This window comes from Corvus hawaiiensis, chromosome 14 (genome assembly GCF_020740725.1).
Source record: "Corvus hawaiiensis isolate bCorHaw1 chromosome 14, bCorHaw1.pri.cur, whole genome shotgun sequence".
Classification (NCBI taxonomy): Eukaryota; Metazoa; Chordata; class Aves; order Passeriformes; family Corvidae; genus Corvus; species Corvus hawaiiensis.
The window spans coordinates 3,590,948-3,612,087 of record NC_063226.1 but is presented as its reverse complement, the minus strand read 5'-3'; the positions used below and the strand labels follow the sequence as shown (position 1 = coordinate 3,612,087).

Below are 21,140 nucleotides of genomic sequence, written 5' to 3'. Positions count from 1 at the left end.
TCACACACTAATCACATGAACAGATTTATTTTAAAACCTATTAACACAAAGGAAAATTCGTTAAAATAAATTTTGTCTACAGGAGTTCCTTAAAAAAGTGTTTAAGCATTTAGATAGAAAACCAACACAGACTGTATACATCAGAAAACAATTGTTCAGCTGACTGGTTTTATGACAGTGAATCTTGTTTAAGTTGAATTATTAACTATAATTTGTTAAAACTACCAAGAGCAGCCTTCAGTCAAAAAAGAATCTCTTTGTGGACCATTACTGCTCCTCGTGTAGCAAAAACCAGGCAGAATCAAAACAATGTGGTTGTGACTAATTCCTTGCCTAATTTTTTTCTCCTCTAACACCAAAGCAAAGAGGCTGCCCTTATCTAGTCCCCAGTTAATTTGGGGTATTAAATGAATAAATAATAAACACTACAAACTGTGAGATAGTGCAGCTACACTTAAGAATACAGTGACAAGCTGAAAACCTAAAAGTATTGTGGTTCCTATATTTCCACATTTCTCTAATTTCCAGGGCAGCTTTGTTGTGGACAAACAAGTTTATTTTCCTAAACAGATAAAAAAAATTTAGTCCCACATTTTCCCTGCTTGCCTTTGGGAACACCCAAAAGGACAATTGAGCTGCCTGTTCACAGCACACCAGCGTCAAATTAAAAATACACTCCACAGTTACAGAAGGGTGTTTATGGTCTACCAGGTTATCTTTGATTTATACCACTGTGGCCACTTTCCAGCTCTAACAAATTACTTCCACCTACCAACACCACCAAGCATGTTTTCCCACAGGGGACAACACTTTAAACACTTGACCTCTAAATTTGACAGTATTTGCACTGCTCATTGTTATCTTCCAAGAGAAAGCATGGCTTTCTCTTTTTCTACCACCTGTTTAAAGAAAAGGGAATAGATATTAAAATATCTGGGGTTATTTTGTGGGTTTTTTTGTTTCATTCTGCAAAATAGAATGAAAGTGAAGGAATTTGGTATTTAAATGAAGTCAAAGTTTAGATAATTTAAATGTTCGCAGAGAAATGTTACATAGTCCAAGTATGACTCAGATTTCATAGAAATCTTTCCTTCACTTCTATTCTTGCTCTGGCCTAGAATTCAACCTGAATATTTCACAGCAGAATCTGGTTCTGGAGCCCAGGATGATTTCCTTGGTAATAGCACTGCCATGTTTCCATTTCCGGTGATATGACAGCCTACAAGGTGGAAAAAAGGGAAATTCTGAACCTGAGAAGCCTTTGGTTTAGACTCAGATTTTGACAGAGTGTTCAAGGCACATTTCCTATTGCTGGACTGGTTTGTTTGATAAGGATATCCCTCAGCACAGAAAAAGACCAAGTCATAAAAGAAAATAGTTTCTCTCATCCTCCCTGGCTTTTCTCTTCATGCTCCTTTCAGCACACGGCACAGGATGTTTGCTCTGTGCCTGGGATACTCCGTGAGCTGCAGGGACATCCAGTCCCCATGGCTGTCAGAAATTAGTGTCCATTTACCCTCAAGAGCTCAGCTAAACTTTTCTGTGGGATTGTGGAGTTGAAACTGTCACTCTCCTCCTAATCTTTCCCAGCACTACACAGAAGTTTAATGAGACAAGACCCAATTTAACAAATGACAGCTCTGCTGTTTGCACTCTCTGGTTGCAAAGACTTTTTCTCTCCACCAAGTGCTGGGGAAGGTATGAGGGTGTGAAACAGTACAACACACTGGGAACTAAAAAAATTCACTAAATGGGGTTGTGGGGTGGAAAATGTAAAATATCTCCCGGGGGAGGGAGGGAGGGGGGGAAATAAGGTTTTTTTTTCTCTTCATAAAATACTTTGGCTTAAAAAACCCCAACCAAACCCTCAGAGTGAACTGGAAGTCTCCAGGGTGTTCTTCCTTATCTCCAGAAGTATTGGAGTTTATGATGGAGCAGTCCAGACTGTTTGCCCTGATTCATTTAAAGCTCTGTGGCTGCAGACAAATCCCTGCCCAGATCTCCCAGCCATCCCCTGGCCACACCAGAGTTCTAAGGTGCACCAAAAAAACCTCCTTTTTTTCCATCTCAAAGGCTTTTATCCAACTACATTAGGCAGTCACTTATTTCATGAGTGTGGAAGTAATGGAAATGGAATGTATTCCTTCCCTGGAGCACTTCCCTGGTGTTTGTGTGGAGTTCATTAAACCTGAGGAGGTTCTTTGCCCTGGTGTGAATTCACACCTGAATTCGTGCCCAGCTCCACAGATAGCCTGACTGACCCAGTCAAGTGTGCACTTCAAGTTTTCACTGTCTCTGCTCTTGGAGTGGTTTGGTTGTTTTTTAGGGGTTTTTTTTTAATAGTATCAGATTTAATTAGAATTTCTACTCAGGGGGTGGGGTCTGCTTCTCTGAGTCAGTGCATCAGAGAAGAAAAGCTTCACTACAAATGAGAGGGACACTGAAAGCAGAATTCAGGAAAATCATCCTGCCTCTTAATTAAAACAAGTGTTCTGTAGGCATCAGAATCACAGGCGCATATTGTCCATAAAATATCTATTTTCTCATGTCTGAATGAAAACTGTTTAAATATCAATAGACAGAGAAATAAAAACTACGTTGGTTTCGTGTGTGCCTGTCTTTGATGAGAGCTTGAATGAAATCATCTCAGGAAGGAATTAAAAATTGATGTGGATACACAAATGTATCCATTTTATAAAAGTGTTAAATAAGCATTAATACTCTAACAACGGGGAATCTCCCATGTGTATGTACATATGTCAGAATTGATTGAGATTAGAACTTAATTACAGAAAAAAATATATCTTAAGATATAAGTTAACATTAAATGTTAATGACCATTAGCATTTTTCAGCTATTTCAAGCCTTCTGTCTAAAACTCAAATTATGGACAATAAGAAGCTGTTATACCTTTCCTGAAAGGGACCTGAATAAAGATATTTTTGACTTCTTGTTTCTCCTTATTACATGTTGCTTTCAAATATTTGTGAATTTCTATTTACATAAACAGGCCTGAACAAGTTGAAGTAAATAATTGGAGTGGTAGCAAAATATGTTCTGTGAAATCCAAATTATACTCTTCCATAGTCTTAATTTAATTTCAGGAAGTCACCCAGAAGGTGTCTTAAAAACCCCATTATCTAAAGTTGCTTATATTAACAATTTCTGCTGTAATAACTTGAATTAAGAAAAAAAAAAAAATAGAAATCAAAGTCAGGAGAAATAGATCTTGCTCAGTCTTTATCATTATGGGAAACATTTTAGTTGCTTCCCAGGGTTCAAATAGCTGTAGATATTTAATTAAAGAGCTAGAAAAAAAGATTTATTCCCTTTACTTAGTCACTGCATCTGTCAGTAGGGAGGTAGACAATCAGCCTCTAAGTTTCTAGGTAACATCTCATTTCAGCTAGAAGACAAATAGGAGTGAAAGATATTTAATACTACATAGACAGAGTGAGAAAATCCCACAATGAAAAGGATGCTGGGATTTGGGATGTTAACACGTGAAATATGTGCAGTGAAAGCTTCTCAGTTAGCAATCTCCTCAGTAAGAGACTGAGCCATGCAGCATTTCATCTCTGGGGAGGGTTTGCTCTGATTATTATAATAATATTAGGTCATGCAAATAGAGTTTGGTATAGAAGACAAAGATGACAATATCTGCAAAGGATAATTTCCATAATGTTCTCAGGGTCTGGATTTTTTCCTCTCCTTTCCTCATTCACATGACACACTACCATAAATATTACACACAAATGATAATACTGTATTTTCTAAATTATTGAAATGAAACTTTGTGGAAAGAACATAGACATTCCCGAGGAAATAGCTACTTAAATTCTAATACATTTAACCTACTTCAATTTACAGCAGACACTTCAGCATATCTGTGATGAAATCCTCCAGCAAACCTGTTCAGTGCCAGTTGAGTTTAAACCGCACTCGGAAGAGGTGCCAAGGAACACACACTCCTCAATTCTCAACTCTGCCTTCCAACTGAAGCAGTCAAGTTCCTCCACAGCCTTCTCTTGTTCAACCCCCTAATTGCCAAAATGAAGTGAAAGTAGATGTAAAGTGACTAATTATGGCCTGCCTGTAACGTCAGCACACAACTGGCAGTGTCTTTGTGGGCGCTGGGTGCTGCTCCGACAGCATCTGCTTCCACCAAGAAACTGTGCCACATGTCACGGGCAGACAGTGACTTACAGAACACTCCAGTACAACTCTTCTTCCCTGTCTTCACAAGCCATAATCCACATGAAGGAGTTCGAGAAATAACCCTCATCTGCAGGAGTTCATTAGAAATAGCTCCTTTATAGCTCACGCCTTGCTGCAGCACGCAGACCCCCCCGACTTCGGCGAGCAGCTGAGGGGACGGGTGAGCTGCAGATGACTCTCAGCAGCAATTGCTGTGATTGCTAACCTAGATCATAATCAGACACCAGAAGCACCAGGGCCTGAAACAATTTCCCATCTATTACCTGTTCATTGTAGCAGCTCTCCATCACAGGGTGTCACAGCGACACACAGGATGCATGGCAGGAGGACGAGAATAAGCTTAATCAAGCTATTTTCATTTCTTGCACAAAACATTTAGTTTCAAATACTCAAGACAGCTAGAGCTAAAAGGCTGGCTTGCTGAAATCATCTAAGGTGGTAAATATCTTCCAAATCCACTTTCTTCTACCCCCTGCTTTCCTCTCACACTTTTTTAGGCAAAGCTTTTTTCCTTTTACCATCGGAGGAAACAATTTTCTTGTTCTGCTTTGACATATTGATGTTCCAATAGGTGTTATTTTCATAAAAACCTTCGTCTTTGCTTCCTCTTTACCACCTCTCAGTTCCACACCCAGAGAGCCCAGGCTGCTCTTTTTGCAGGATTTACTTCCATTCCTTCTTGATGAGAGGAATAGTGATAATGCTTTAGTAGTATTAGTTAATTTGATAATACCTATGAATTTGGGTTTTATCCTATACTAAGCACTGCTTTCCACTTGTTTGAGTTTTGGTTTATATCTCTGTATTTGAAACTTTTAAATTCCACATCAGAGTCTTACAGTAACTGAAAAGAGATCTGGTCAATCAACCTCCCACTAAAGAGGGATTCTCTGGAAAACTCCTTCTGGTAATTCCTACCAGGAGCCAGACACGCAGAACTAAACGTCTTTAAAGAGTGGAAATTCCTCTGAATACATTTTGGGGGCATATGGGAGTTTTCCAGTAGAGTCACAGCAGAAGTTCCTGTGCTTCCCACTATCCATGGGAATATAGCTGCACATGTGTCTGATACAGAAAGACATCACAGAAGGGAGATAGAAATGGTTGATGCCTGGATTGCTGCAATATCAATTAAGGCAAAAGGGTATTAATTAATCAATGTTTTTCCCATCACCAGGCAGCTGCAAGTTTCCTCTGTGGATTCTCCACTGGTGAAGGACTAGGAATTCCCATTAGGTTTTTCTCCACTGGAATGATAACTGACTCATCTGTTGTTCTCCCCTCAACCCCCCCAGTCCTGGTAACTTTTCCTAATGGGACTCTCAGCAATTCTTTGAGATTTTGGCAAAGGTCTTTCTGATTGCTACAAATGTCTGTGGAGAGAACACAGAGGGATGTGCAGGCAAACCCCTTGAACAGACAAGGGGAAGGGCCAGCCCAAAGAGTGGATATTTACATTCCCCACGTAGCAAGGGAACAACAACATTAGACTGAAATTATAAGAATCAAATATTCCTTGCTGAGCGTACTCAAGACAAGCTCAAACTGAGCACTGTGGTATTAGAGAGAAATTCCAGCTAAGAAATGCACATAAACATTATTTCTTCTCTTCCTTTCTTTCTCTTGCCTTCTTTTTCTCTCTTTGTGTCTCCTTCTGAAAGCACAATGTGGAATTTGTGTGTGTTTGATGGTTTTTGTTCTCCAGCTCCATAACAACATGAAAACTCTCTCTGAACATTTAAATATTCCACTTTAGTAGCTGGGTCCAAATCTGAATACATATCTATGGCTTGGCCCCCTGCTGCTTAAAGTAAATTGCACTCAGATCAAATTGTGACCCCCAGAAATAGAAGTATTTATATTGAAAGAGAACTGAATATTTACAAGGGTATTGTTACAAACCAGAAAATTATGATATAAATATGATTACACTGTATAAGTCAGATAAAATCTACACAATCCTTTTCTTTAAAGAAACCCAAAATGATTTTGTTTCTGAAGTACACATAAAAAGAATTTCAATAACACTGTATTTTCAGACCTTATTGTTAAAGGATCCAAGGAAAGTTTTTCCCTGGTTCTAGCATTTTCTTTATAAAAGCTGTATTTCAGACAAAGTCAGCTTGGGTCATTTAAAGTCCCCACAAGGGACTGATACTTTGTGAATGCTATTTTGAATGTTTTTGATATCCCAGTTTTTGTGATCCCAGTGTGTCTTTATTTTCTGGACAATTCAGTTATTCTCTCATGCTCTGACCCTATTATGATATTGTTTTTCCCTTCTCTTCACTACCCTGCTCTGTGAGAAAGCTCTCCATAAATTTGATATAAATATAGTTCACATACAATATCTATAACTTAGTCAACTTCACAAGGCATAAAAATAGCAATTTCTTTTTCTTTACTCCTCAGTTCTTATTTTTGTACAATATTATCCATTCACTACGTATTCCCCTACAGCAAAATGAAAATATCCCAACCAAACCCAACAGAAAAAACAGACAAGCCCTTGAAATCCGCTCTATCCACACCAACTATAGGATAATTTTTTTGTGTCCTGGGTTGCCTTGTGCTCTTTCACATAATGCATCAATTTAAATGCAGATGGCCAAGGAGAAAATATATTTCTGCTCACACTGCTCATGTCCCCAGCATCCAGAGATGGATGTGCCAAGTGGGAGCCCAGAGCAGGGTGCTCAGAGCTCCACCCAAGCTGGCCTTGAACACAGATATTATAAATGCCTCTCTTATGTGCTGGCACAAAACCAGGATTCTGTAGCGCCTTGGGTGTGGTGAGTACTCTCCTGCCATCCATTTACTGAGAGCATAACTGCACTTCCACAGCCGAGCCTGGGCAGTGCATCTCTCTGGCAGATTTTCATTCATTCCCTGTCTCTCTTTTCAGCAATATACATTTCAGCCTCCCAAGGTTTTTGCCAGAACTCCTTGATCTGCACACCCTTCTCTCTCTCACTCTTTGGGTGCAACTCATCATTGTGACATGATGGACAGAGGAGAGATACACAGATCTCACCAGAAACCCAAAATATGTATTTGTAGTGATCCCAGACACAGCTGTGAGCAAAGCTGCTTATAGGACTGCACTGTTCTACGGCTAAGAGGTCAAACAAAACTTGAAGAATTCCAAGATAGTCTTGATGAGATAGCTTCTCCATAACCTTGTCCTGGTGGTTGTCCCACTTGGAGAGGGAATTTACCCTTCAGAAAGACCTGACAGGTAAGATGCAGCAGGGCTGAACACAAGTGGCACTGTTGGATCTATTGTGAGTGCATCAGCATTTGCAGCAGCTCTCTCCCATGTCAGGAAGATGACAACAACCCCAAGGCATTAACAGTCTAAATTAGACAGACAACGTGGCTGAAAAATTGAATATCTTACATAAAACAGGGGAGGTCAAAACTCAGCATGGTGATGCTAAGTTATCTCTCTTGGCTGGTAGACTTCATGGAAGAAATAAGTTTATGTATGGGCTACCTCCTCTAATTCTGAATTCTCAGAGCTTAGGAGTGATTGTTTATCTGCTAACAGCCTGCAGGGATTTGGTAAAATAGCTACAGCATAAAACTGAAAAATAATTGAAATAAATAAAGTGGTACCTGGCAGCATCCTTGTTTATTCTGTGCATCTGATATTAACATTCGGATGTCTTACGCTCGTAATACATAATAAGAAATGAAAATGTCATAAAATCAATACCTTCTAACAGCAGAGGGAAATGTCACAAATTATCCCATTCTCATTATAGTTCTCAGACAGTAATTTTACAAGCCTCCAAGGGATTAGGAAAGCTGAGCATATTTTTGCTCTACCCTCAGATGTCAGTTTTATTGTACATGATCTAGGCAGGGAAGGTTCTCTGCTCCAGAAGTTAGAAATCAATTGTTTTGCCAATGAGATTCTTTTGCAAGGCTGTTAGCTGCCTTTGTAAGTGTGAAACTACCAAATTCTGTGTCCCTGCTTAAAATACTTTGCAACACAAAATTACACTCTAGCCCCTTTGTGGTACAGACTCCTGCTGGGCGCACATAAGGAACGGAGAGCTGCGTTCCTAATAAATAAACTTGGCACTTTCTAAAGAAAAGAGATTTATGAAATCTGTATATTTAATTACTCTCCCATGTTTTCCTAGGAGGGGTGTTTAATGAGGGATTAGGGTCTGCTTGACCCTGCCTGGACAAGAATGAGCCAGGAGGAACTGGTCTGTCATAATCCCAATGATGGCATTTGCAAACCTTGTTCGAGTGCAGTGGATGCTCCACATAAATTAAGGTGAAGCTCAGCCCTGTGGTGTCATCTGTGCATATTTCACCAAGCTGATTCACTTTACTACTGATCCTAATCCTCTGATCAATCAACCTGCAAATGTGGTAGCCCATGCTCAAACTGCTCTGGAGACAACCAGGCACAAACCACCGAGAGTTCCAGGATCTGCTGTCACCCACCACAGGCAGAGCCAAGCCCACCTGCACCACTTGGCTCGACAACACACACTTACTCCTTGCAGCACAGCAGAAAACCAGATGAGGCCGTTCATGTCACAGCAGCCAGACCACAAGATATTGTCACGGAATATCCTGAGTTGGAAGGAGTGCATTGGGATCAAAGTCCATCTCCTGGCCCTGCACAGGACAGCCCCAAGAGTCCCCACCATGTGCCTGAGAGTGCTGCCCTCTCAGGATCTTCTACTTGTGAACCTCTGCCAGGTTCAGGATTCTGAATTTTACATCACATTGAGAAATCTGAGGAAAGACTTTTGTGGGAGTCAAATGGATGTTTTGGGAACACCCTACACGGTGAGGATTCTTGGACCCAGAAATGTGAGTCATACCAAAAAAAAAAAACCCAAACACCACACAAAATGCCACCAGCAACAGCAGAGGACCCAGGCTTTGGGGATAGCTCCAGTTGTAGATATACATAAAATAGAAACTGCCATTGCAGTGGTCTGGAAAAGGATAATACCTTCTGCCTAAACCCAAAATGTTTTCATTGTGAAATCTCCCCAGTTTTGACAGAGATTTCAAAGCAGGAAATTTTGCCAATACAAATGTTATCCCAGACCTCCCCATCAGAATATAAACTATTGTGCAATAGCCAGAGCTAAAGGAATATAGCTCATACAAATATGACAAGGCTCTGATTTTTAATGGAATCTCTTTCACAACAAAATTTCAACCAGAGAATTTAGTACTTATTTGATTGTAGGTCTCTGGAAGTTCAGAGGGTTACATAGTGTTAAAAAAAAAAAAAGTGGCTGGGATCAAAGCCTCTCTGCAAGGAAAAGGCTCAATGTGTTACTACAGAGATAAATTGTGAATTATCTGAGACCTCTAAGTACCTCTGAAGCTCAACACAGCATATCATTCCTTTGAAAAGCCCAGTTTTCAAATAAAGGCTATATTAATAAAATATACATTAGATTATATAACTTAAAAAAAAAAAATAACACTGAAGTGCTTTGGAAACTGGAGCCAAACTCAATACCAAGCCCTTACTGTGAGTTATCAGTTTGCTACAAAGGCTCAGAATTTTACCTATGGAATGAGCAGCAAAGGCCAATTAATTAAATAATGTTTCAGTATTTAATGGACTAATTTGTCAGCACAGAATATTGTGGAACCAAATTCTAATCTCAGCCCACCAACTCTGAGGCCCTAAGATGAAAAAGATCAGTCAATATCCTGCACTTCAAATATGAGAACAAAGAATAAACTCTCCCCCTGCCGTCAAAGTGAGACTCCCCAGTCCCCAAAGTAAAAAAAAAAAAACTTTTTGCCAATAACAGATGTGAAAAAAATATTCATCAATCCTTTCTAATGTTATACATTTTGAATATATGAAAGAGAAACGTGTTAGCTAAACAGAGATAACTGCAGTAGAGAGCAGAATGGCTGACAAGATGAATATCAGATGAAAATGACAGCTGTTACAATTAAATTCAATATTTATGTTTTCCTAGTTGAAAATGACATCTTATTTAAAAACAAAACTCTCTCACCATCTGAGGGAAAAAGCAAACAACTGCCTTTTTTTTTTTTTTTACTTTAAAAGAAATATTGTAGGAAAAGCTCTTTAAGTTTAGAGTCTTCTTTTTTTTATTGGCTCCAGATCCCTCATTTTTGTTTTAATTTCCACATGAGTTCTTTTGAGGCTTGTGTGTTTGCAAGGATTCACATGTCACTCTACATAAAAAAGGTCAAGTGCCCTCCAATATAGACCCATGTTTTTTCTCTGAGGGATGATTGTGTGTTACTGAAATCAGTGCAGCAGCAAACCCAGCTTTAGATGCTGCCAGAATTTCTGTGTAGGTACCTTCTATTGAGTATTTAATCTATCAAAACCTTCCTGGGGAGTGGTGCAGAGGAGAACAGGACACATTCCTCTCTCTCATTATGGCTATCTCGAAGATGCAGAGGAGCAGAGTCCAGACCACCCCCCAGTTTTGCCACTGGCTTTAATTTCACACGCTGTTCTTGCCCTCTATTCCTGCTGCTGGAAGAGTTGGTCCTGTTGATGTGATTAGAGGGATATGGCACATAACAAAGCTGGCTTGCACTACAAGGACATTTTTATGCCATAAATTCCTTCCAAGTGTGGCAGAGCTACCTCAGGGCAACACTGTTCCATCCCTCAGGACTGCTGGATTTTTAAAAATATATATATTTTTCTTTAATCTCAGGGTTTGTGTTGCTTAGTGACTTTTTTTCCTCTCAGGCACTTGGCAGCACATCAGCTCCAGAAATCATACCATTTTCCTGACCTTTAGACTCTAAACTAAGTAAAGTTTGAATCTCTTGGTTTTCTCATTTTTTGTATTAGTTTCTTTCCCTTCTTTTGATCGTATTAGAGCTATTAGAGTTTTCCTTTCACACTATAACCCCTGGATTTATCAAATTAAATGCTATTTGGAGGGTTTGGGATTTGTGTTCTGAATCTTGTTGTTGAAATATTCCACCTGAAAGCTCAGCTATGAATCATTAGGAATCACTTAAGTCTTAATGATGTCAAGCAATTAATGAACAAAAAGATACAGCACAAGATTCAAAGAGATGCACACAGTAATAATAAGGAAAATGTGCTTTCTTCAATGTAGGAGGACTTGATATCCCAAAAGTGACTTTGAATAAGCTTGTCATTGTTTCCACCAGTTTTGCTTTTGAATATGACTTCTGCTACCCATTAAAATATGTAATTAGTGTTTATTTTCAACGCAACTGACACCTGTAGAACATGGACAGACTGGCTGTGCAATTATGTCAACGCTGTGCAGTGACCTTGAATTGTGAGAGAGCCAGCTGCCAGAAAAAGAAATCTTTAATTTCATTGACTCATTAAATTAAAATCATTTTTAGCAAAAATAATCGTGGATGAATTGCCATATGTTCTTGAAACTTAGGAGAATGGGGAGATTTTTAAATAATCAGAGTGCAGAGCTGTTCTTTTGAACTAAAATGTTTTCAGCATTTCTATTTCAGCTACATTTACAACCCAGTTGAACATAAAGTTCTGAAACAGCAGGAAAAATTAAGTAAAGGAATGAATGATGCTGGGCGTTGCATGCTGTTCACCAAGAGATATAAGTGAGAAGTCTGTAGATGAATAAAATATTAAAATACTAATGTAACTCTGTAAGAAAAACTTAACAGATTGCAGAAATAATCGTGATTTTTTTTTTTTTTTTTTTTTTTTTTTTTAATACTGATGATGTTTCCCTGAATCAAATGTAATGCAAGTTTTAGAGTTGAATAAGATTCAAAATGGAAAGATAAGCAACAGAATCTGGTGCAAGAGACTTACAAGATCTTGTTTGGAAGAAAATCCAGATGAACAGGGGCACCATCTGTTCTCTTCCAGTTGTTCCTGCATTCATCACCACAGAAATTATGGCCACTGAGGCACAGATACACCAATCACAGCACACAGAACTGGAGGAATGGGGGACCTTTGGCCCAAACCAGAATGTTTCTCTGTGCACAGTTCCTCCTTTTTCTCCTCTGCCCATCCTCCTCTGAATCTTCTAAAACACATAAATAGACTCACTGTATTTAAGAAGGCTGTAACATTATTTCTGCATTTCTATCAAAGTGAGTTCAGATAATGGTGGTGAGACTGAGACTGCAACTTAAATTATAAAAGTCTGGCGAAACTTAGATAACAAAAAATGAAAAGCTTACCCCAGGAAGAGACTTTTGAGATAAAAAGAGTTACATCAAATAGACAAAGAGACTTTCAGAAAGTTCAGCATTTTCTTCTGCCTTTACTGCCCACCTAAGTTATTCTTTCTTTTGCATTAATTCATATTATAAGCAACTATATTGTACCAAGAGCTAGGACACAGCCAACTCTATTTTGAGTTCTGTATTCAAATATTTTTACTTTTTTCTTCATCCAAGGACAAATTAGTGATCTGTAATTAGCAAAGTTTCCTGAAAACCTGTCACAATGCTCTTTTAAAGGAATACCAAAGAGGTGACTTCTCTTGTTAAATTTTGTATCACTGTTGATGTCTTAAGGAAAACCCAAATCCAGATCCCAGATTCACCCCAATCAGAATCATTTCTGATCACAATCTCTCTCTGAACGTGACTTTCTGAGGACTGTTTCTGCTCTTATTCTGAGACATTTCACTGAATGTCTCTTAAGAAGCAACAGCCAGATCCATTTGTCACTTCCTGAAGAACAGCTCCTGAAGTCAGGCAGTGCCCCCCTAACACAGACATCTCTGCTAATCAGTGCTGAACTTTAGGGGAAGTGATTTGTTTTGTTTCATCCAAACCCCCGTGGTTGGAGGAAGAGCAGCTGTTACAGGCTCGGTTTGCACACCCATTGTTCCTTTGAAGGGAATCTCTGGGACTGCCCATTGATCTCCTGCTTTTTGTTATGATCGCTGAAAGTTTTCCAGAGCTCATTGCAAGTCATGTTGCTAGCTGATTTCTGATAAAACAAAACTGCCGCGAGCTGCACTGGGGAAAAAGAGAATAGGTGATAAAGAGAATATTATGTTTCATTAGATGGTAAGAAGATATGTCAGCTTCAAAGATGAAACCAAGATCATTATGTGAGCTCCTTTTGTTAAATAAATGATGCTTAGAAGAACAGAAATGGGAATCAGAACTTAAAAGTAGATAGTATAAAAATACGGTAATTTGTTACAGAAATATATTATACAAAACTCTATATTATTTATTTCTTTAAAAACTCAAACTGAGTAAATGGGATATTCTGGAAAAAAAATAAATTGTGCCTTCTAGATTGGAGTCCACGTGCAGATTATTGGCCTGAGCTCCTTTGATCTACCTTCATCCTCAGCCAGCACCTTTTTTTTTAAGTCAGAAGTTACCAGCTTCAGCTATATTGCTGTATGGATTTTTAATTTCTTTTCTCAAAAGAAAAAATTGCCTACACAGATATTTGCAAAACAGCATACAATTTAAAGCTGACCTATCAACAGTTTCTTCTCTCTGATTGTGTTGGGAGTTTCTGGCAGAGTGAGGGACTCAGGAAAGCAATGCCTGAACATAAGGAAGCTCAGCAAATCCACAAAGTTCTTTTAACAAAGTTTAGCAAGTCTTGCTATGAGTTAATAGAAAACTATGTATGTTGTATATGCACATTGCTGTACATGCAAATATACAGGTAAAATATTAAACAATCATGAAAGCAAGACCTGGGCACTGAAGTATTTCATTTAAGAGAAGCTTGCTGCATGAATTCGTTTCTAAAATATAAAATTGGTATTTAAAATTCCAACAATCTTCAGAACTCCAGGATGCTGAAGCCAGAGCTGTGTCCCTGCAGCACAGGAAAGCAAAGGCAGGAACTCACTTAGCCATACTGACAAAAACAACCAGTGATTTTTTTCCTGCTGAGCCCTGTATGAGCTGGAAGGATGAGAGTGTCCCCAATTAATTTTGTCCTTCGTTCCCTGACAGAAGGTCCCACGCTCTCATTCCAGCTGATCAGCTGCTTAATGTTGCACATCAGAACCTGCAGCAGCCATTAGCACCAGGGAGGGCCTCAAATAGCTTTGGTCAATCAATGTAAAACATGACCAAATATTAATTACTGCATTTAGCCTGCCTAAAACCTACTAAACTCTGAGGAAAAAATGGGATTTTGCTGCTATTATTGATGTGCTGGTTTAGAGATCTCCAAGGCGAACACAGTGATTTTAAAACCAGATTGAATTCTTGTCCACAACACCACAGCATTTTAAATATCCCAGATTTATCCTTTTGGAAAATGAATTCACCTAAAATATAAACCCACAAATGTGCCCTCAATCACTTCAAAATTATTTTTAAAAGCATCTTGAAAATCAAGTTATAACCTACCAGATTTTCTGTTAGAACAAATCCAAACTAAACCCCAGAAGCACAAAAGAAATCAGAACCAGCCTGTAGAAAGAAAATGTTCAGTAGAGCAAAGCTTAATCTAAAGAAGTATCTGTTTACCCTGACAGTTTCTTTCTTCCCTTGCTATGTTTTCTTCTATTTTCTATTATTTTGGAAACTCTTTCTGTCTTGTCAGAAAATCCACTCATATCAAAGCTGTATTTCTGTGCCTGCATATTCCTGTCTAGTCATATTTGGTACCTCTCCATATGACAGCTTGTGTTTCATCATTATTAAAAATGCAACAAAAATTGCAAATTACTTAATTAGTTGTGGCTGAAATTCAGTATAGAATTTTATTGTATTTGAGAGTCACACATCTCAAACTCAGCACCATTCTGCACCAAGTTTGGCAAATGGGAAAATGGGATCACCTCTTCTCATCTTTGCAGTAATTATCTTCTGTTTAATACCATCTAATCCCCAGGAAGGTTTTAAATAGTTTCCTGTTTTATTTGGAGACAGGTACAGGCAATTAGCAGTGTAACTGTACCTTGATTTCTTTCCCATGTTGGCCCAAAATTCCAGGGAAAACACATACAAAAAAATGTTACCAGAAACCAGGCAATTTCTGTTGGGTAATGATGTCCTGAGCAACTGTCCCAAATTATTCAGAACTTGGGATCTGCTGGATATGGCTGAATGTAACTAAAGGTTAAGAGGAAAAACTGAATGTAAAGTGCTGATAAATTGCAAAAAACTGAATGGCCAAAGGATTTTTTTCCCTCTGATGCAAGATATGCAAGGGCAAATTTCGTAAATTTTTCTTGAATTGAAGAAGAGAATGGAAGGTGAAGCAGCTGGGATAATTCTTTGTGCCTGCAAACTCCTAAATCCCACCCACTTCATCATGGACAATTCACTCTGTGAGCCCTGAATAATACACATAACAGCTGTAATATAGAAAAATCCACAGTATGTGACAAAGGCAACAGAACTACATTTGAAACCTTTATCTACAAGTGCCAGGGATTTCACAGAGTTGAAATAGAGCAATAGTTTTTAAAAAGGATTTCTTACTGGTTGTGAAATATTCACAGAAATCATGACAATTTTAGAACAATTCATCCCTCAAAAAAAAAAAAAATAATCACAACCAAAAATATGTTAGGCTTATTCTGTTTTATGGGCTTGACTGGGTAGATAATGTAGGTTGCAAAAAAAATCCAAGCTGAAATCCTTGTTCATCCTCAACTCCCCACGTGGAAGAAAAAAAAGCCATAAAAGAGCTTAAAGCACTTAAAGTGTGACTTAGTCTGCTTTTAGGTATTTTAATTGTAATCCTTAAAACCTTGCTCAGCAGCTCTCTAGACATCTGAAGTTCAGAAGTCACTTTCCTAGGAAATTCCAGTTTTGCTCCTGCAAATACCTAAAAAAAAATATCTGAGTCTGGAGAGCCCTTGGCTCCTCAGTTTGTGCCAAATCCTTGGCGTGGTTGTTCCTGAACCAGTGAGGGGGCAGTGGGTGCACTCCTGCCACAGGTTTTGCATCTGACTTTGCTAAAATCTGTCCTCCAGCCGAGTTTGAGCTGAATCTCCATCCCCACTGCAGCCTGGGAGGAGCCAAGCGTGCAGCTCTCAATAAAAAGGGAAAGCACGAAAGGCTCTGGCAGCTTCTGCTCTCTCACACACACCTTCCTGCTGAGCTGGAAATCACTTCTGCAGCCAAAGAACAGCAAGAAAACGCTGCTCCCACAAACGATGTGGGCAGTATCTGGAGAAACGGGGGAGGTGTTTTTATCTCAGCTGATGAGTGTGCTTATCTCAGACTGAAAAGAGAAGCAGGAAAGGAATAGATTGCTATGACACAGTCTAAGATGCTGAGTTCCACACACGGCTTTGGAAATATTGAAAAAACTCTAGCACAGATTCATGGTATCCTGCACATATTTCAGGGATATCTGGTGTGCAGAGAGAAATTCGAAACCCATGAGAAGTGAAATGGAGAAGTCCCTTACCTGTTGTAATCTGTTAAGTCTTGCCCTTGTAAATTGACAGAAAACTCTTGTAAGGAGCTATTAATTTATTAAAAGTTAGCTAGTCCACAGCCTAGCTAGTTTAACTAAGAAAAGTCACTGGGCAAACTGCATTTCTCTGCTTTTCAGAAGCCAAAGAAAATAAAATCACTTCTCAAACAATTCAGGAAGATCAGAACATTTTCCTATTGCCTCAAGTTACCAACTGAACAAAACCTCACCGTGGCTTCTTTAGCATCTCAGTTCTGGTGTTTTTCTTCAGAAAACAACAGATAAGATGCATGTATATTTTTCAGAAGCTGAATCTTATTTTTATAAGGTCAAAACTGAACACAGGAAATTGAAAACTCTGTGGAGGAAAATAAAAAACACTGTTGCAGGTGTGCTGATTCTAATGTAGGTTTTGTTTGGTTCTTGGTTTTTGTTATTTCAGAATTGATTGGACTTTCTCCTAATACTTTATTCTTAAAAATGTAACCTTTTTCTTTAGAGTTGTTACTGTTTGAATTGCTTGATATCTTACAAACCACACTCAGATTTGTTTTATAAATAGAGAGAATGTTATCTAACCCTGAGCCCTGCAATGCTGCTGATACAAAATATCTTCACTCCTAAAGCTGGATGAGACTCAGGATTATAATTTTCTCCAAAGTTTATCAAAAACCAAAGAATATTTTAATCTTTTTTGACTGAGCTTTATTGTTTCACTGCTTTTTTTCCTCTTCACTACTTCAAAAATTACTCTGCTGTGATAGGACTTCAGTTTTCTGCAAAATGGGTTTGCTATATATATCCTGCAAAACTATTTACATTCATTTATAATCACTGAGGACACTTGATAAGTGTCTTTCCTTTACAATCAAGAACCATGCATTTTCCCCAGAATAGCAGTGGCTGTTTGGATATCTTTTTAAAGCCATGTTTCAGTCACATTATTTGAACCAATACAGATAAACTCATGACCTTAATATATTTGAACATGCATCAGTTACCAAAGACAGAAGAACACACAGTTCTTTAGCAAAAAAAAAAAAAAAAAATAGACAAATAACCATCAATAATTAAATGCTTCTAACTTTCAATGGAGTGCTTGCTTTTCCTTTTATAAATACAAATTAACTTCTTTGTGGAATGGACTATCACCTTTTCATTTTAGGATCAGGTCTGCAGAGTGAGGATCTGATACCATTTTCCAGCACCTAAAGAGATGGTAGGGAACTGAGCACATCCTATACCCCTTTGAGACAACAAAAACTGCTCAACTTAATTTAATGTCCATTTCTTACCCCCTCCATAATTCTGTCCAAGGAGTGTGAACTAACAGAAAGGGTATTTATAATGGATGATAAAGTTATGATCAATACTCATGCAAAATTTAGCATCTGACTTAAAACTGGTTGATAGAATGCAAAAAAAGGTGAATAATACATGAAGTTCCTCCTCCATGAGTGCTGCTTCACACCCTCGAAGATGAAAAACCTGTTCATTTAAAGCATAACCCACAAGTATTGCAAAGATTTTAGCCTTAAAGAGCTCAGATAAGGTGAGAAACCAGCCAGCCCAGGAGCAGAGTTAAAAGGAATTAGAATCCCACACCAGAAGGAAAACCGTTTATGCTCTTCCATGATAAACCTTAACAGGAGTGGTTTTAAATCCATAGCATGGGGAACAGGCAGCACTGAGCACAGCAATCCTGCTCTCCTGCAGGTTCTGAAATTATTAATGAGCTGCAGGACCCAATCTGTTATTGAATTAATTATCATTAATCAAATTTTCCTGACTCCAGTGAAAGACAACCAATGTCTGGATGGACACAGCTGTTTATCACTGATGTGCAGTTTGGGTTTTCTACTCCTTCGAGACATCCATCTGACCCAATCCAAGTCAATCAACCATTAGATAGATTTTTTTAGGTATTTTCTTTAGTTGCTGAAGAGAAACAAACCTCTTTAGAAGGCAGGCTTTCTCTCTGCATTAGATTATTCATTTTGAACCCTTTGGGATGAGTTATCATCTAGATTTTCATCAGTTTTACATTAGATATTAAGAATGAACTTAGACAACAATCTCATACTAGTTCAGATTATTTGTATGAAGTGAGATGTGAAACAAATAGAATTTGTCAAGCTATTTTAAACAAATCCTTTTCTCACACTTTAATTTTAAAAATAAACTGCATTCAGTATTAATGTCACAATATTCATACAACATTAATTGTATAATTCCAGGGTTTTTTTTCTCCCTTTTCACATTCATTTATGAACATCAATCATTTGAAATACATGAAGTAAAAATAAAACAAATGAGACAAAAAGAGAACTAGTCTTGATTTAAACACTGCCTTGAGAAAGCTCCTCCAACAGTCACAGCCTGTGTCAGAAAAGACATCCTGTAAGTGGTTTTTCAGGTTAGACAGAATAAGTCCATTTTACCCTTTGGATATAATGCTATTTCTTCCAATAATGATAGCTGTGGCAATTTTTATCTTCCATCCTGTTATTGAAGGAGGATTAAGATATTTCTAATGTCATACGAGCACTCTTTGGGAAAGAGTGATGGTTATTAAAAAAAAGTGCTCTAAATTTAGATGATTCAAAGGTGTCAGGATCCACATCTAACAGACAAATTTAGCAGGCAAGGACTGGGGGATGCTGAGCTGCTACTGGTCCAGACATCTCCTCAGATGGGAGTAATTTTCTTTGAGGACAGAAAAAAGAAATAATCATGGAACAAAAGTACCACAGAATATTGACCTTCGGCTCTCTGTCAGCTTTGGTTGATTGGATGAATATAGTCCAGGAAAGGTTTAACAAAATCTTACATTCCATCTTCTTTACCACAGGGAAGACAGTGAAGTGATAATGTCACCATTTTACCAATTTTTGTAGTTGTAATCAGTTGTTCACTTTTTTTTTTTGGTACGGAAATAGAATGGGCTTTTTGTTTTTAGGTTTTAATTTGCTTTTTTCTTCCTTACAGATTAATTCAGTTCAAGTGAAAGCTGGTCCATCTTCCTGAAATTGGAGACCATTACAATGGGCTAAACCCTAAGTTGCTTGGTACTTCAAATGCTAAATAAATGGCATTTGTACGGCTCCAGTGAATGTTGCACTGTCTGCCAGCGCCACCACTCAGCTTTCATTAATGGAAATCATTGCTTGAAAAGCTGCTGAGAAACTCAATTGTCTTCTGAAAGCTGGGAGGTGCGTTTTGCAGAGGTGAGAAGCGCAAGGTTGCTGTGAACACACACGAAGCGCATCCTGAGCACTGCGCTTCCCCCAAGGGCGGAGCGCAGAGCTGCCGCCTCTTCCAGGGCTCGGAAGCTGGGGAAGAAGGGCAGCAGCATTCCCGATGTGTCTCCTCCTGAGCTGAAAGTCAACAGGAGGCAGGAAGAGGTGTGAGCAGCTTAGTTCAGCTGCTGAAGGAGGGATCCTCGGGCATTATCAGCCGCAGTTTGCTTTTCATAGGCTCTATTCGACTGTAGGAGAGCAGCAGGGAGAGTCCCCAGTGTCCCGAGGGCAGCGTTTCTCGTACATATTTAACAGCTTTGGGCTGAGCCCGGCGTTTCTAGAGAGGTACTGAATCAGGGGGATGGGAAGCAGGAGAATTAGTTTGTCAGGAACAATGCATCCAGCTTGGCCAGCATACCAGGGCAGGAAGAAAAGATAAGAGACCTCTGATAAAACCAGGGGGAGTCTCAGACAGATATCCTGAGAACTAGCTCAAACCAGTCTCAAAGGCCAGGGGTACAAAAGAGCATGCGCGGGGGAGAAAGGTGAAAAGTTCAGGATGAGGAAGACCTCCTGCCTTCATCAAAAAGACCCTCGGAAGACCCCTACCAAAAACCACCAAACAACACTGCGCAAGCGCAACGCGGATGTAAATGACTTTTGGGTTCATTACAATACGAAGCGAGGCTGGGCGGGGCTAGGTGATGAATATGTATAGGCGTGTTGGGAAACTTAATGAATATGGAACTTGTAACCGGATAAATACCGAGCTGAATGCAGCTGTCGGCACGCATGGCTTTGGAGGAGCGATGCCCCGTGCGTCCCAGCGCTGGAAATAAACATACCTACTTTATTACTTCTTTAGTAGCGGCGTTCTTTCCGCTCTTCAGTACAATTCTCTTTGAGCTCGCTGTCTTGAGCAAGGGCTCAGGACTGGACTCCGCACCAATATTGGCTTTAAGCTCTTGCACCTGGAGCTTCTCTCCGCTGCCCCAAAGCGGCGCCAGTGGGATTACCACATACCCCACGATGCACTCACATTTATAATAAAGTGTTGCCAACAGCCTCTAAAAATAAACTAACCCCCCCATCAGGTCATACACAGCTTGCTAATCACAGAAGAACACCCAAAGACCCATAGAAATTTCTGTTTCACTAGCACAGAATAATGGAATATCAACAGTCACAGTATAAATATGTGCATAATGACGCTTTATCTTTTGTGTACAGCAAGGCCCCGTTCGTTATCTCTTCACAAACAGTTCTGATTACGCAGTCTGACGAATGCATTTCTCTAGCAA

General features: G+C 39.0%; 1 long non-coding RNA gene across 1 annotated transcript; it reads right to left on the bottom strand.

The window, feature by feature from the left end:
• Positions 1–1,465: 1,465 nt before the first annotated feature.
• LOC125332993 lies at positions 1,466–20,276 on the bottom strand. The gene is made up of 3 exons (XR_007206710.1): positions 20,189–20,276; positions 15,048–15,050; positions 1,466–1,491 (listed from the first exon to the last, which is right to left on the bottom strand). It is a non-coding gene; the product is annotated as an uncharacterized LOC125332993 (long non-coding RNA).
• Positions 20,277–21,140: the final 864 nt, after the last annotated feature.